Below are 18978 nucleotides of genomic sequence, written 5' to 3'. Positions count from 1 at the left end.
CGTTCTAAAGTGTTGTGTAGCAAAGCGCGCCAATTCAAACGTGGGAACTTTAACGCTTTCTGTAGGTGACATGAGTTAATTTCCGAAATAAATATTTTGGTTATTGTGTTATTCTTGGCTCATTTATCGTCTGAGCAAAATTTACGTAAACTCCGTGATTCCTCGGTCCGCGCCCTTTCCTTATAAGTGCCATAAGCAGATAGGCCTACGCATCATACAGACTACAGTGGAAACTCGATATCTCGAACCATTTCGGGCACTAAATTTTATTTCTAGCTCTCGAAATTCCTACTGTCGGATTTTTTATTATGGACACTCGAGTTTAGCCTTTAATTACAAACGAACCAATAGGCCTATTGCAATGCGAGTTATACCAATATTTTCCTTGTTTAATCCTACATTAGCTTATATACGACACATTGTTTTCGAAGTTCATTAAGTATTTTTTATTTGTGGTTGTAATAAATATTACCCGAGTTTTTGGCTTCTTCTCTAGGAAGCGCTCACTTAGGAATATATACAAGGAAAACTACTTGTCTGATGGTAATGAAATTTTTATATGTTATAACCACATGTATTTGTAGTGTAATACTCAAGTTAAATGTTTTTTCAACCATCCCGAAAAAAGTTCTTATCATTTTTCTAAAGCAACTCTTTCTCAGCCCAGGATAAACGTACAACAGCAAACTTGGGCTTGTTTTGAAGCACTCAGTCATGGTTATCAGAAACTACAACAACTGTAACCGTACAGTTTGGTACCGAATTTATGAAGAGTAATATTGAAAGGTTTTGTGTATGCCGGACCGTGCGATTAACAGCAGGCCGGGTGGTGAAAACGGGCGCAGTGTTGCCGCGTTCAGTAGTAATCATGCGCGCAACGAACACAGTACACTCGCCCCGGGCAGTTGTTCAATGGAATGCCCATGACCTTGGTTTATCCGCAAGCTACTTTCAGTTGTCTTATGTTCTGCATGTTGGCCACGTCACTTCAAGATGCCTCCGAGACCGCCGTTATCAGAGGGTGAACTTGCAATGATTTTGGGTGTTATTTGTTTCTTTCAATGTGAGGGGGAATAACTAGGGGACAAGAGGTTCCCTGTCTACAAGAAGGTGGCAGAGTGTCTTGGATTATCGCTGTCGTCAGTGAAGAGAGTAGGAGCCGCTTCAAAGGAGAATGATGGAAATACGTCATCCAGGTCAAGAAAGAAGCAGTGTGTGAGACAGGGGCGTCCGAAAATCCATCTCGGTGATTTTACTTTGGGCATAATACGAAGAAATATGCACGATTTTTATATGAATAAGATATTTCCCACAATTAAAAGCCTCCGTATGAAACTGTTAGAAAATATGCCGGATTTTCCTGATATGTCAATTTCTACGCTTTTGAAAGTAGTTCGAAGCTTGGGATTCCGATTCAAAAAACTAAACAGGAAACCAGTGATCCCCCGAACTCTGGAAACAATGCATTAAAAACGCTAAGAAAATTGAAGACAATTACTGGGGAAAAAATGGACTGTCTGAAAACGTCCCTTATTTCGAGCCAGTCATAAACAACATGAATGACAGCAGCACCGATTCATCGGGACACAGTGATTTTTCAGACGAAGAAAATTGATAGAATTAAATATTGTAAATAACTTATATGTAAATAATAATGCAAATAACTCTTGTAAAAATTGTACAGTGTGATATTTCTAAATTAGGAAGTCAACCACTTTTAAACCTGCCTTTGAAGGTCCAAAGCCCTTATGAGAAAACGTGATGGGAAGTGGAATTTATAAGAGGAAATAAAATAATTAAAGGTTGAAAGTAAACGAAAAGCTGTGTTCGTTGCGCGCATGATTCCTACTGAACGCGGCAACACTGCGCCCATTTTCACCACCCGGCCTGCTGTTAATCGCACGGTCCGGCATACACAAAACCTCCTTTCAATATTACTCTTCATAAATTCGGTACCAAACTGTACGGTTACAGTTGTTGTAGTTTCTGATAACCATGACTGAGTGCTTCAAAACAAGCCCAAGTTGTACGTTCATCCTGAGCTGAGAAAGAGTTGCTTTAGAAAAATGATAAGAACCTTTTTCGGGGTGGTTGAAAAAAATTAAAACGTTAGTATTACACTACAAATACATGTGGTTATAACATATAAAAATTTCATTACCACCAGACAAGTAGTTTTCCTTGTATATATTCCTAAGTGAGCGCTTCCTAGAGAAGAAGCTAAAAACCCGGGCAATATTTATTTCAACCACAAATAAAAATATTTAATGAACGTCAAAAACAATGTGTCTTATATACGCTAATGTAGGATTAAACAAGGAAAATATTGGAGTAACTCGCATCGCAATAGGCCTATTGGTTCGTTTGTAATTAAAGGCTAAACTCGAGTGTTCATAATAAAAAATCCGACAGTAGATCTAGAGAATACCGTGTTTGAGCATGTAGAGCACATAATTGAATCATAATGTGATAATTTGTATCTACGGTCTTATGCTGAATACACTACTTTTAACCAAACCAAACCAAACGAAACCCCATGGCACTACAGCCCTTGAAGGGCTTGGCTTACCAAGCGACCGCTGCTCAGCCCGAAGGCCTGCAGATTACGAGGTGTCATGTGGTCAGCACGACGAATCCTCTCGGCCGTTATCCTTGGATTTCTAGACCGGGGCCGCCATCTCACCGTCAGAGAGCTCCTCAATTCTAATCACGTAGGCTGAGTGGACCTCGAACCAGCCCTCAGGTCCAAGTAAAAAACCCTGACCTGGCCGGGAATCGAACCCGGGGCCTCCGGGTAAGAGACAGGCACGCTACCCCTACACCACGGGGCCAGCTATTACTTGTAACAGTATTTAAAAATATACAAAACATTTGTATTTTACGGCATAACTATAATAATTAATCCTTATTAGTAACTTTGTGGAAGACAGTATACAGTAGGCAATACCTATAATAGTGAAACAAGAAACATAAATCCGTTAGTCTCTTCTGTTTGTTACTGTTAAACTTTCCTCCCTTCACGTTGAAACTTCTCGTCAGTACCACGCAGCCGAGATAGAGCTTGTCATCCACGACTTCGAGGGCTGCTTTCGTACGTGATCGGTAATTAATTCACACCCGAGAAACAGCTAGGCTTGGCCAATTTTCTGATCACTAGAAGTTTTAGTTCTTCGGTTCCCGTCATCTTAGCTCGCGCTGTAACACTTTCTTCCTCACAAACCACAAATGCCGTATTGCAAAGTTAATGTTGCACAAAATTCGAGTTACAGGGTATATTTTGCTTCAAGGGAGGGAATTGAGGGAATCGAGTAATAGAGAAATAAATACACGTGAAGAATAGGACAAACGCCCGAGAAATTTAAGTTACTTCGAGATACTGAAAATTCGAGTAATGGAGGTTCGAGATATCGACGTTCGACTGTATTTTCATTGGAATATGATGTACTTACGTGCATTTAAGGGTGACATCACGATTGGTCTAAGCGACAACTTAGAAACAAAATGTCTGCATGATAAATAGATATCTACTTACGCGATGTAAATTTCTTCTTCTTCTTCTTCTTGTTTCTACAGCTTTTCCCACATTTGTGGGGTCGCGGGTGCGAACTGCGTAGCACATGTGGATTTGGCCCTGTTTTACGATTGGATGCCCTTCCTGACGCTAACCCTCTATGGAGGGATGTAATCACTATTTTTCTGTGCTGGTTGATAGCGTGGTGTGTTGTCTGAATATCAAGGGGAGAGTGTTGGGACATACACAAACATCTTGTCCCCAAGTCAGAGGAATTAATCAGAAGCGATTAAAATCCCCGACCCAGCCAGGAATCGAACCCGGAACCCTCTGAATCGAAGGGCAGTACACTGACCATTCAGTCGACGAGTCGTATGATTACGCGATATAAACAAGGCAATCTATAATCAGGCTTCTTGTCTGCATTTCAATACTTGGTGATCTTGATATTTCAATACATACTTCGCTAATCACTACAATCTTTGAAATGGAAACACATCAGTAGCGCGAATTTGTGGTAGGTAAGGGTGTATTCTGCCCGAAGGCTGGTCCGAACATCCGCAGAGGTGTGCCTGAGCCGGAGTTTGCGTACGGTAGGGTGGCCAGTTCCTTTCCGCTCCTCCATTCCCTTACCCCCACCAACAGCGCGTGGCAATCCATCCAAATCTTGACCACGCCCAATGTTGCTTAACTTCGGAGATCTCACGGGATATACATTTTTATTCCATTTTAGCCACCTGAAACTGGGCATTATGTAAAAAAGTGCAATTTATACAAAGCTTGTTATCTATTTGATGCTGCCTGGCCGAGGCGGTAAAGGCGCGCTCGGTTCGCCCGGTAGGACGTGGGTTTGAATCCCCGCCAGGAAGTCGTAAAATTCCGGAGGTGCACAATGCCCTGAGGTTTAGTCAGCCTACACCGAAAATGAATAGCAGCTTAATTCCTGGGGCCTAGGCGCCGGGCGTAGAGCTAACCACTGTACCGCATCAAGTGCCTTTACCATCCACCGCTCCAAGGGCCTTCATGGCCTGTACGGGGATGTCTGTCTTTTGCTTTGCTTAGCTTTTGCTGTTTTCTATTACGTAATTCTTTCCTTTAATTTCTTTAAATGTTAAAATAATATTGAGCAGAAATACGCACAAAATGTCATTCGACGCAACTAAGCGATTTCTCAGCGCCACAGCAGGTAGTGGTGAGTCGCGTTGCAGCGTGTGAAAATAAAAGACTGTTTAATGTGTTTAATGTCTGGAGGAATGTTTAGAGACACAGTCATAAAATAAACATATAAACATATAAAAAAGTAAATAAAATATCCGCCTCTGTGGTGCAGTGTTTAGTGTGATTAGTTGCCACATATGGAGGCCTCGCACGCGTTTTGCCCTGCTTCCCGATAAATGAGGGGCATGCCATCGTATTCCTCCCTGGAAAACATGCAGAATGACAGGCAGAGATTACATTCAGCGGAGTATGCGCAGGGCACAAGATGAATAACAACGTCGTTCTACTGTTTTAATGTAGCAAACGTGGGCCTTCGTTTACGTATTCAAACATCATAACGATGCAAAAATATTTGAACGATGCGGGATTCAAACCGCCGATGCCACATTGCATCGACTGGGAACATGCATCATTTTCAAAAATATTTTTTTTGAAAAGTACACCAATGAAATAGTACGTAAACGTATTACATTGTGGTATGTTGCCTTGTTTTCTACCATTAAAAAATATTTAATAGTGCCTTTCCGCAAGGCGAGTGAAACGGCCTCTGACGTAAGCGGCGCGCTGTGACGTCACGATCCAGTACCGCATGCAGCTCTACCAGCCGTTGTGCATCAGCCATTGCTAAAAGCCGATTGTTTATTATTCATGATCGCGAATAACTTCGAAATGACAGAAGAAAAGTTGAAAACAGCACAATCAAACAATCTATCATGTGTAAATGTCATCATTCTTGAAAAATAGTGACTTTTGTGGCCGCAGAAATTCGCGGATAACAAGCAAGTTTGTAAGTGGCGTCTTTTATATACGTGCAGTGTACTGTAACCCATAGTATTAGGATAACAACGAACCTGGTTAGATATCACATCACTTTCAACATTTCCTCCTAGACTGATTCCCCTATTAAAGAATAACATTACATTTTCGGGCTTTCAGCATTAGTAAAGTAAGAAATCGGATTTCAGCACTAACATAAACATATAGGTTGCATTATAGTACTAGTCCGCTTCTGTGGTGTAGTGGTTAATGTGTGCCACTCCCGGAGGCCCGGTTTCGATTCCCGGCTCTGCCATGAAAGTTGATAACAAATAGTACGAGGGCTGGAACGGGGTCTACTCCGCCTCGGGAGGTCAACTGAGTAGAGGGGTTTCGAATCCCACCTCAGCCATCCTCGAAATGGTTTTTCTTATTTTCCCACTTCTCCTCCAGGCACCTAAGGCCACGGCCGTTTCCTTCCCTCTTCCTTGTCTATCCCTTCCGATCCTCCCATTCTCCAACAAGGCCCCTGTTGAGCATAACAGGTGAGGCCGCCTGGGCGAGGTAATGGCCCTCCTCACCAGTTTCATCACCATACTCAATGTCTCACGTTCCAGGACACTGCCCTTGAAGCGATAGAGGTGAAATCCCTCGCTGAGTCCGAGAGAAAACCAACCCTGAAGGATAAACTGATTAAGAAAGAAAGAAAGAAGGAAAGAAAGAAAGATCATAGTACTATAGGGCTATAATCTATCATTCCCCAAAAAATATATATTTATGGTTGGGACAACTGGCCTACCCTGTTCCGGGGCCCATGAAAGAGAATTAAATATCTTTGTGGAGGGAAAAAGTTAAACATGATAAAGATAAATATGACTTCATCTAGTTTTCACAAGTCGGGCTGAGTGGTTCAGACTGTTGAGGTGCAGGCCTTCCGACCCCAACTTGGCAGGTTCGATCCTGGTTCAGACCGGTGGTAGTTGAAGGTGCTCAAATACGTCAGCCTCGTGTCGGTAGATTTACTGGCACGTAAAATAACTCCTGCAGGACTAAATTCCTGAACATCGGCGTCTCCGAAAATCGTAGAAGTAGTTAGCGGGGCGTGAAGCCAATAACATTAGTTACATTTGGCTTTTAACAAGCTGAGCATATCAGGAAAGAAAAGTGTCCTGGTGACATTTTAGTCGCTCAATACAGGAATGTCTTTGGGTGCTGTGACTTTTACATTTTTTTTCTGTTTGCTTTACGTCACACCGTCACATATAGGTCTTATGGCGACGATGGGACAGAAAAGGCCTAGGAATGGGAACAAAGCGGCCGTGGCCTTAGGTACAGCCTCAGCATTTGCCTGGTGTGAAAATGGGAAACCACGGAAAACCATCTTCAGGGCTGCCGGCAGTGCCGGCTGCGCGCTCCTAACCGCATGGCCAACTCGCGCGGTATTTTTACCCTTCGGTTTATTGACCTGGCTTGTATAATCTAAAACTTAGGCTAAGTTGGATAATATTTTAAACACCTACATCACTATTTTCACCTGTGTGCAATTATGTTATTTATTTCATTAATATTATAATTGAGCATTGTTAACTTATAAGACCCCAACAGACAAGGATTGGTTTTGTGTAGAATTATACATTTGTTAAATTCACGTTGTTTCCTTTCATGATGTACACGCCTATTCTTTGTTAAATTATAGAGTATTTAGATATAGCCTAAATTTCTTTACCAATTAAGCTCTTCAATAAAGACATACATAACTGTCCCATGCCAAGATATATTGGTAGAATTAGAGCTGTCAAATGCTTCATAACCCCTTTGATTTATTATCTTGATATGGATCACCCAAAACATAGGTTAGGTTTGGAGAATACTTTAATAATCAGCATTATTTAATGCACTGTTTGTTACTTTCATATTCCAAGATGTAACTGAAGCATTTAAATAAAGCATCATACATTAAAATTTAAAGTTTTACCACTAGAACAGCTGACATGGAAAAGTGATTTGGAAATTCAAACAAATTCATCTTACGTTAAAATCTTCAAAAATATAAACTGTAGACTTTTCCGATATATCACCAGCATTTCTCCAGCTCGCCAAAATCCATTTCTCCCTAGTTTTAGCGTCTTTGGAACGTTTATAAACAATTTGTTTATGGTATGCGATGTGCTATTGCACATCGGAACTCTACACCATTTATAAGTTTTCTGCTTCACTGTCTGCGCAGGATTCATTTTAAGTCTAAGATATACCACTCAGATTATTATCCAATGTATAGACCTCGAATTTAACCATACTAGACACTAGCGTAAAGTAGAAATACGCGAAGTGTATCCTGCTTCTCACAGCACACTATGCGTTATTTTGTCTGCTAATTCAGTCAACCTGTACGATGACGTCAGACCAATGAGATCGCGTACTTGCGTGACGTGACATTTTCGTAGATTTGTATAATGTTTGGAGTTATTATTTGTACATTCTGATCACATTTTTGAATTCTGCATGCAATTTTGAATCAGATTAGCATATTTTTAATTAAAACCCCGGATCATGCATGTTCCCTATTGATAGGCTAACGCCTATTCACATCCGCTACGCTACACGGTTGTGAATATCCTGGTAGTACGATGGGAGTAAAGTACATACGCCATCCGGTTCGATTTTTAACACATTAATTACTGTACTGTTGCCTAGTTTAATGCATTGATTCCCCTCTTCGTTACACCCGATCTCGAGGCACGACACTCATAGTTACATGGTCAAAGGACATCGCTACATGATTTCAAGGCGCCATGTTTGTAAATGTTAATGTTATTGGCTTTACGTCCCACTAACTACTTTTACGGTTTTCGGAGACGCCGAGGTGCCAGAATTTAGTCCCGCAGGAGTTTTTTACGTGCCATGAAATGTACCGACACGAAGCCGACGTATTTGAGCATCTTCAAATACCACTGGACTGAGCCAGGATCGAACCTGCCAAGTTGAGGTCAGAAGGCAGGCTCCTCAACCGTCTGAGCCACTCAGCTCGGCGGCGTCATGTTTTGCGAGCCTAAGATATAACCTGTGGGTAGGGTTCAAAATGGTGTGCAAAATCTGCTCACTGGAGTACCATACAGTACGCCTGCAGGTGAATAGCCACCTTATAACCATGTCGCACGTTAGTTGGGTTTCATAAAACTATGTTAGAAGGGGCAGCTGAATCACGCGGTATGCAGATACTTCGATTTATCCATTTTATTTTCAATAAATACTAAATTGTCTACCCCAGCACTAGACATGCAAACTCTAACAAGAAAAATTCCGCATCTATGTTTCAATAATGGAATAAGAATTTTCTTCTGGAAGTTTTCTCTATACTTTTTGTTTTCTATCACACTGAAACACAGTACAGGACAGAAATATTCACTGTTTGGAAGGACATCACAAGTGCAAGTCAAAGCAATCAACATGCAGCAAGCGTTGTCCAAGAAATTATGTCATAAGCGGGCATATGTAGACTTTTGTTTCCGCCTGTATATAATTAAATGTGTTCAACACGGCGTTTGCAGAAAATGCGCGAAACACCACGCTTTGTAATCACCGTGTACCAGGAAAATATACAATTACTGTACTTCAAAGGTTCTCATACAGTATGGAGTACAAAACACCCTTTTAAGTATTTATTTACAATTTGGGCCCACCTCGGTGGTGTAGTGGTTAGCATGATTAGCTGCCAGCCCCGGGGCCCGGGTTCCATTCCCAGCTCTACCACGAAATCTGAAAAGTGGTACGAGGACTGGAACTAGGTCCACTCAGCCTCGGGAGGTCAAATGAGTAAAGTTGGGTTCTATTCCCATCTCAGCCATCCTGCATGTGGTTTTCCGTGGTTTCCCAATTCCTCCCCAGGCAAATGCCGGGATGGTACCTAACTTAAGGCCACGGCTGCTTCCTTCCCTTTTCCTTGTCTACTCTTTCCATAGTCTCACGCTTCAAGACACTGCACTTGAGGCGGTAGAGGTGGGATCCCTCGCTGAGTCCGAGGGAAAAACCAACCCTGGAGGGTAAACAGATTAAGAAAGAAAGAAAGAAAGAAAGAAAGAAAGAAAGAATTTACAATTTGCTTTCCGTCGCACCGACACAGGTAAGTCTTATGGTGACTATGTGATACGAAAGACTAGGATATGGAAGGAAGCAACAGTGACCTTTATGAAAACGGGAAACCATGGAAAACCATCTTCAGGGCTGCCGGCAGTAGAGTTCGAACCCACCTTCTTCCGAATGTAAGCTGACAGCTGCGTGACCCATACCGCGCAGCCATTCACCCGGTAAGTACAAAATAAAAGTTTTTTTTTAGGGACTCAACATGCTCAACTCTCCTATGAACAATTGTGAAGCGGAGTAATACCGAATATTGTACCGCTTCTATACCATTTCTGTAGTAAAACGCCATGGTTTTATAAAATTAAGAATATGTTACAATGAATGTAACATCTCTTCAAGCAACGATAATGATATAATAGTACACAAATGCAAACACACACTATAACGAATTACTGTGTCAGTCCTTACGCAACAGCCTATGTAGCTGTATGTCAGGGCCTCTCAAACACCCAAAATCTCACGCGTGCAAACTGAGACGCAGAGGTCCTATGCACAGTGCATCGGTCCCACTCGGCTCAGCTCGGAACAGTGCGTCGTCTCGGGGCGACTCGGCTAAGCTCGGCTCAACTCGGCTCAACTCGGCTCAGATTTGGAGCGCAAAGGAGCAAGTAGGGAAGAGGGAGACAGGCGGAGCGAGCGAGACAGGCGTGGGGAAAGAGAGAGACAATGCTATTGCTCCAAATCGAGGAGTGGGGATCTGCACTATGGTCAACAAAGCACCGCGCAATGCACTGGTACATGCAGCCTGAGAGGCCCTGCTGTATGCGTACGCGTTGACCAAGAGAGATAACTGGAGCCAGTCGCAGGTAGGCGTGCAAAGCCGTGCGTCAGCGACGTGGGGAAGTACAAGCTGGTTGAGGGAAGAGACTTGCGCCCGCGTGCACTGGCACAGATTGAAACGTTCTTATTTGTACAGGTGGTTATTTTACACTTGATAACACAATAATTCGTACTCATATTATTTTTGGGCCTTTTTGCCTTGTTCTGATTCTACAGGTATTTAAGGAGTAGGACAACATAGGTTTCAATGTAACTACACCTTTGATATACAAAACAATGCAGCTGACAATACGCACATTTCATATTACAACACACTTGTTTGTACACCAGTAATAGAAACAACTACCAAGCTCGATAGCTGCAGTCGCTTAAGTGGCCAGTATCCAGTAATCGGGAGATAGTGGGTTCGAGCCCCACTGTCGGCAGCCCTGAAGACGGTTTTCCGTGGTTTCCCATTTTCATACCAGGCAAATGCCGGGGCTGCACCTTAATTAAAACCACGGCCGCTTCCTTCCAATTCCTAGGCCTTTCCTATCCCATCGTCGCCGTAAGACTTATCTGTGTCGGTGCGACGTAAAGCAAATAGCAAAATTAAAAATAAAAATAGAAACAACTAAACATTTTTTTGTAATGAAAGAAGAGCCTAATATCTAGTAGGCCTTTATTACGGCCTTACAGTCCGGCTCCATGGCTAAATTGTTACCGTGCTGGCCTTTGGCCACAGGAGTCCCGCGTTCGATTCCCGGCAGGGTCGGGAATTTTAACCATAATTGGTTAATTCCGCTGGCACCGGGGCTGGGTGTATGTGACTTCATCACCATTTCATCCTCATCACGACGCGCGGGTCGCCCACGGAGGTCAAATCAAAAGACCTGCATCTGGCGAGCCGAAATTGTCCTTGGGCACTCCCGGCACTAAAAGCCATACGCCATTTCATTTCACGGCCTTACAACTTCTTGGCAGTCCGACTTGTTGGCTGAATGGTCAGCGTACTGGCCTTCGGTTCAGAGTGCCCCGGGTTCAATTCCCGGCCGAGTCGGGGATTTTAACCTTCATTGGTTAATTCCAATGGCTCGGGGGGCTGGGTGTGTGTGCTGTCCCGAACATCTCTGCAACTCACACACCATACATAACACTTCGTCCCACCATAATAACACGCAGTTACCTATACATGGTAGATGCCGCCCACCCTCATCGAGGGGTCTGCCTTACAAAGGCTGCAGGCGGCTAGAAATAGCCACACGAAATTAAATTAATTTCACGGCACAGAATTTGCTAGCATTTTACAGACAGTGGGGTCAATTTTTCCAATTCCTCTGCCACAATGAATGATCTTTAATAATTGACCTTTAGATTGGATGTACCTAGACCGAAGCCATTTTTTGAAGTGAGCCCACAAATGTTTTATGGGGTTCAGATTTGGGGGCTTCAGGATAGTCCCATTTGTCCACAATTCCATTGATAAAGTGGATGGTACCAACACCTTTAGAGGACATACACCCTCACACTGGAACGGAACCACCTCCATGTTTCACTGTACTGTAGGTGTGGTATTACTCGGATGATTCGCAGTATTTGCCTTCCTCCATACTCTGCTGTTCCCATCTGGTCCGAAAAAGTTAATTTTGGTTTGAACAGAGCAAATAACGTGTCCCAGAACTCTTGGCTCTTATTTTCATGCGTCTAGGCAAACTTCATTCGAGCGACTCGATTTTTTCAACTTACAAACCGCCTCTTTTTTCTCGTCTTCCGTGATATCCATACTTCCAAAATACAACGCGAACAGTCTGGCTAGAAATGTTCTTTCTCAATAGTATTTCTGTTAACTGTCGCATTTCTGGAGCACTTAATTTCGAATGTTGCCTCACTTGTTTAACAATGAAACGCTTTTGTACGTCATTTAGTTTCTTCTTTTTAGTTCTTCTCGGCAAATTCTTTGTTGTGCCGTTGTACAGAAATTTATTAAGCACATAATTCACTGTAGAGTGCGGTTTGTTTACTTCTCGTCGAATAAGTTAATGACAACTTGTTTCAGATCAGTGCTTAACCCACGAACCTGCTACGCAGGCGTAGCAGGGGGAGAGGTGATACTCCCACGTGGCGCGTCCCAGGTGGCGGATAGGGGGGTCCTAACCGGCTTGCCGGCGGACTTGAGGGAAATAAAATACCTCTCGCGGACCAAACACACTACCCCCTGCGGGTGGGGGACGCACATGTAGAATACACCCGCGGTATCCCCTGTCTGTCGTAAGAGGCGACTAAAAGGGGCGACCAAGGGCTGACTGAATTAGAACCATGAAACTAATTTTGAATCGTACCATCACGCGGGGAACACCATGGGTTGCCTGTACTTGCGAGTAGTACCACTGTATTAGGTATGAAATAAGTTTGTGATTAGTAGCAGCTGGAGGGGGTTCTCCTGTGGGTTTCCAGTACCCGTGCGTCGTACCCATGTGAGCAACACCGCGGGTCTGGGCGTTGCCTGTGAGTTGTACCACTGTATGAGCGACACCGTGGGTCTGCGTTGGCTGTGATTGGTACCCACTCTGTGAGGAACACCACGGGATGTGTGGTTAGTACACCTAGGTGAGGAACCTTATCGGTCTGCGTTGGCTATGAGTGGCGCCATTGTGTGAGAAACACCATAGGTCTGCGTTCCCTGTACGAAGTGCAAACCTTGTGAGTAGTACCTTCTTGTGTGGAACACCGTGAGTCTTCGCTGCTTTTGATTAGTACCCCGACATGACTAATACCATGGTTCTACTTTACTCGCGACATGTACCATTCTGTGGGGCCTTAGACATGGATTTTGCACCCCTTTAGACATCAAGCATCCTTGTGCTTTATAAGTGGTCCCTTGGTCAGTAATACTATTATTTTCGATCTTTTTTTAAGTCTGATCCACTGTTTTGTTTGTTTGTTTGTTTGTTTGTTTGGTTGGTTGGTTGGTTGGTTTCTTGCTTTTTGTTGGGTTCATGTCCATCAAATCATTGTTCATGACAATTTTTATTTTATTTTTGTCAGTGGATGTATTTGACCTTTTTGTTATTTCATTTCGTACCATTAGGGGCCGATGACCTCGATGTTAGGCCCCTTAAAACAACAAGCATCATCATCATCATCAGTGCTTAACTCTTTGCCCTCATCCATCGTGTACGCAACTGACTAAACGATGATACTTAATAGACATGATGTAGGCTGTTGAGCTTATGCCGTGTCAAGAAATAAGTTGAAATTCTTTACATTTCGCAGAGAACTTTGCTCTTCGTCATCAGAAGAAAATCTTGACTGTTCACGAGAAAGACTTCTCAAACAATGAGGTTTGAATTTAGACATTATAATAGAAGTGGAAGTGGTACGTTCATTCATCACCAGATGACCCCCCGGACGCGGTACAGTTCTAGCGTTCGAAGCGGAAGCTGACGGAACCATCAGAATCAGTCTGAAAGGGAGTCACATAACAACAGGTGTACACAAAATGTGAAAGTATGACATAGATACAAGCCTGGAATGAATCATCTGGGGCTGAGGAACGTACGAAATTGGAAAACACCGAAATGAAATAACAATAGTGAAGAGACAGGGAAGGGAACTACTCACGTAAATCCTTATGGCTGGCAACCACGTATTACTTAATTGATTGCCAGTGTCCCTGTTAAAATTGTTAGGATTTCTGCGTATTTCCACATCTTCCCATATAATCCTGGACCTGTAGTGTCTAGCGTGGGTAAGAGCTCGGGCATCCTGGAACGCGACATCATGACCTAACTATAGAGCGTACTTAGCTATTGCCGATTTGTCTGGCTGGTTGACACGAATATTATTTATTTATTTATTTATTTATTTATTTATTTATTTATTTATTTATTTAGTGATGAACATAACAGGCTTTTTGCCCAATTACAATGTTCACAATATACAGTACAATTAATAGTTACACTACTAAATATTAAATGAAAAAAGACAATACAAAGAATACAATGAACTACCCAAACAATACAAAGTTGGTAATACAATAAAAATATACATTTACTACATTAATAATTATTTACAGTGGTGCCTAACACAAAGTAACACATTCAGTTATACAGTTAAATTATACAGTATTAGTCTTAAACATGACACATGACACGTTATGCAAAATAATATTCTAAAAAGAGAAATAAAATGTTTAATTTATAGGTCATTTGAAAACTGTGAATTCAAATAGAAGAGAAATAAAAGAACAACTAGAAGAATGAAATAAAACATATACAGAAAACAGAGATAAAATTCAACAGTATGTGCATTATAGGAAAGTATCACACGCAAATTCAATGTTGATTCGATTCATGAAAAAGATATCCAAATTATATGTATTTAATGTATTATAAATTTCAGAATTTTATTAAGAGGAGAATTTTTATGGGCTTCTGTGCGGCATTTCTTAGTGTAAAACAAATTCTTGAACCTGACAGACTTCCGAGGAACGTAAAATGGTGTCCTTCCAATTAACTCTCCATCATCAATTTTACTATTCAATATTTTATACAAAAATAACATCATGGACTTTTTACGTCTTTGTTCCAAAGTTTTAACACCAAAGTGTGATAACATTGTGGAGTAGGACAGAAATGTCGGGTACTCGTGTGACTGTTTCCAGTACACATACTTTAAGAATTGCTTTTGTACTTTATCAATTAATTTGATGTACTTAGTGTCTGAAGGACTCCAGATAATAGAACCATATTCTAGTTTCGGGCTTATTAATGAGTTGTATAAAATAAATAACGTTGTACGTTGAAAATTTAAGGAATTTCGAAATATGAAAAAATACATTCATGTTCCTTGAAACGGGTACCAATGGACCGGCATGTTTGGCCAATGTATACCTTGCCGCAAGAACAGGGAATTTCATATACCCCAGGATGTAAAAATGGGGTCAATTTGTCCTTGGTTTTACCCAGACTGTGAGCAATTTTAGTGACGGTGCAAAACACGGTTTTTATATTGTGTTTGCGTGTTTGCAGAGGACCTTAGCAATTCGATCTGTGGTGTTGTGAATGTAAGTCAGGAAGGCAGTTCCTTTCACTTCTTCCTTCTGTGAGCTTTGCTTGATCGTTTCTCTGGGACTGTGAAAGCATCAATGGCAAGGACACTTAATGTCTGTACATGCCCCGTAGGCCGCGCAGTCTGGCGGTATGCGCACAACGTACTACTCTCCGCGACAGCCCGGTGTCTATTAGCGGCTTATAGGATTTACCACGGTAGCTATAAGAGAGACGGTAGGTGTCACGCGCAGCCGGCCAGGAGCGTGTGACGTCAGCGGACCGTAGACCGTCTGCCAGGCGCTGTAACTACAAATCAGTGTGCGGAGAGCCCGTCTTATCTTCCTTATCACAAATACGTTTACGTTTTAATATAATCTTTTCACAAGAAAACTACCAAGATATTGCCTAAAACTATTATTTTTATTATTCTGTTTGCGTGCTTTCGTAAATATTACAGACCTACTTTAAAACCCAGAATAGTTTAAAAATAATGTTTAAATGATTCATTACACCGGAATTGTTAGTATTTACAGTTCCAAATTACTTGAAAGAATTGAACGTAAGTACCCTATACACGTACAGGTTAAAAAAACCAAAGCTTAACAATCAAGAAATGATTTTAACCGAAAAATTCTAAATAAAATACACAAGATTTAATACTGCATGTTGTTACTTTTTCTGAAAATAGTGTCCGGCTCCATGGCTAAATGGTTAGCGTGCTGGTCTTTGGTCACAAGGATCCCGGGTTCGATTCCCGGCAGGGTCGGTAATTTTAACCTTAAATGGTTAATTCCGCTGGCACGGGGGCTGGGTGTATGTGTCGTCTTCATCATCATTTCATCCTCATCACGACGCGCAGGTCGCCTACGGGAGTCATATCAAAAGACCTGCATCTGGCGAGCCGAACTTGTCCTCGGACACTTCCGGCACTAAAAGCCATACGCCATTTCATTTCCTGAAAATAGTAAGGAGGTACTGTAGTAACATTATTGCTTTTTTATTACTAACAAAAATCAATAATAATAATAATAATAATAATAATAATAATAATAATAATAATAATAATAATAATAAATCTACATAACAAAAATAACATTACTACTAATTTAGGCTTACCTTTCAGGACTTAATTTTGTTTATTTTCTTCGATTTTTTCAGTGCAGCGTCATCATGCGCACCCGTAGTCCAGCTTTCATTCAATGACCTCTTGAGTGCTCTCTTTTTATTTTTTTTCATTATTTCATTCTAATAAATGAACGAGTTCTCACAAAACACGTAACAGCGAAGTCGTCGACTTCACTATACTTAAGTCTGATGATATTTATCAGTTCATTCATCACTCTTGGGCACTTAGACCATTTCCGTGGAACCTTTGAAAATCTTTTTCTAGTTCGCAAACAGTGTTGAACCACTGGAGAGATGGATTCATTAGGCCTCTTTTAGACAAAGCCGAGATCCAGTCAGAGTTCCTAATATTAATGCATTATCCAGTTTTTCCTCCGTAGATGAAGCTAGTAGTGAATTCTTAACTCGGTATGCAATATACCCTGCCGACATTTTCAAGAAGTCCTTATTTTCATTATGTAAGCAATCTTCGAGATTGTGCTGCTCAGTAAACTGATCTATTAATGAGTCAACTATACAGTTAAAGTCTTCATACTCTGAATCATAAATTTCCAAGTTAGTTTCGACTGATTCTATGATGTCATTAGTAACAGCACAGTCTACTCGGTCGAGGACATCTACACTTAATGTTTCACACTCTTCCCTGTTGCAGTTTGCAGTTTTAATTATGTCATATGCACTTTTGCTCAGTAATAGGGACTTTATTCTCTGGGTAACTGTTGAGGGCAGAGGGTGTTCATATAAAATATACGATATAGCCTTAGCCACAGTGCCCGAGAGAAGTTCAGCAGCTTTTCTTACGTTTTGTCCTTTACTACCAGTTACTAGTAAAAGTTGTTCGGTTATTTTATGAGTGTATTTTAAGTCCCCAATTTTCTGTACTAAGTCTAAAAGTATATCTTGCTTGAGTGCTTGAGTGAAATCACTGACACCAAGGATATTATAGACATATTAGCGCGCCAAACAGTGCGTAGTGTAATGTGAGGGGTGGGCCAGTGACGTCACGACCACGGCAATTCACTGCGCATCCGTTTCGTGACACCTACCGTCTCTCTTCTAGCTACCGTGGGATTTACTACGTCTACTGTAGACGGAGTTGCCAAATCGTTTACTGCACTCGACACAAAGAAAGGGTAAAGACTGAAGAGAGTGTGGAAGAAAGTGGTCTGGCAAACTCTCCACACCAAACAAGGATCATTTGGAACTCGTTAACTCAGCAGGGTAAACGGTGTGATTGACAGCTGGCTTCCAGCTCGCTTCCAGGAACTAAGGCCGTCATATTTTGTCCCCAAGTATACATACCGAGGATTTTTGTCACTAACATCCCGTTCTTAACACCTTGTGCATCCCAGGAACGCCGTGCGGTTCCGTACGGTACCAGTGCGCATTATTTCAGATTTTCTCCTGCTGATCGTTACTCGCTCCATATATCTGGCAACTTTGCTTTACATTGTCAAGGTGATACTCCCTACAATGCCTGAAATCAACAGAGGGTTTTATTGGACTCTTTGTTGGCGGCGACAACTGCTTGGATCGTATCGAGAGGAATAAAGATGACTTCCCATGTAAGGTAAGTTGCTTTATTTTGTTTATAAATGTTGACAATACAATTATGTGTCCCGGGGTTTATTATCTTGAAATATCAGTGCTTGACTTGAAATAGCAAACAATTGGCCAGAATTTCTGTATTCGCTGTTATGGCACTAATTATTTCGTTGGTACAGTATGTTACCGCACGGCGCTTACCATACCTTCTTGTTTCTTTTCTCCTCCTTACTTCTAAGTGTGATTCTAGAAAAACAATTCATACTTTAGTCGCAAATAGTGATTTATATGGGCCATTGAATTATATAATTGTGTTTTTTTACTCAAAATTCCACGTCATAATGCACGTGGAGAACGCGATGTATCGCGTCTAATAACGTATAAAATTCTTTTCAGTGGCTTGACGTTTGATGAAGTTCTGTGCATTCTTGAAGAGGAGGATACTGAAGCTGAAGCGATATACATTGAACCACCGGAATCCAATGTATTATCAGATGAAGATTCGGCTGGGGAAGATGAAGGTGGTCTCGCAGATAACCTTACTGGACGTTAACTCCGAGCACAAGCTGAACAGTGCTGAAGCAGCAAATTCCGCACAGCAGTAGAGAATCCATGTCTGATAATAATCCACGGCCCGCGAAGAGAGCGAAATCAGCACATCGTCCACCAGCTACCTGGATGGCGGATGACCTAGTTCCCAGAACAGTCCATTTCCCTAGTGCGAATTTTTCCACTTTTCGAAATATGACGCCGACCGAAATATTTGGGTTGTTTTTTGACGAAGAAATTGTGAATTTCTTGTGCTCTGAGGCTAGCAAGTATGCCCTTTTTAAGAATGAAGCAGATCCCAAAATAACCTCCGAAGAAATTAAG

This window comes from Anabrus simplex, chromosome 3 (genome assembly GCF_040414725.1).
Source record: "Anabrus simplex isolate iqAnaSimp1 chromosome 3, ASM4041472v1, whole genome shotgun sequence".
NCBI lineage: Eukaryota > Metazoa > Arthropoda > Insecta > Orthoptera > Tettigoniidae > Anabrus > Anabrus simplex.
The sequence above is the reverse complement of the archived record's forward strand: the minus strand, read 5'-3'. Positions refer to the sequence as shown.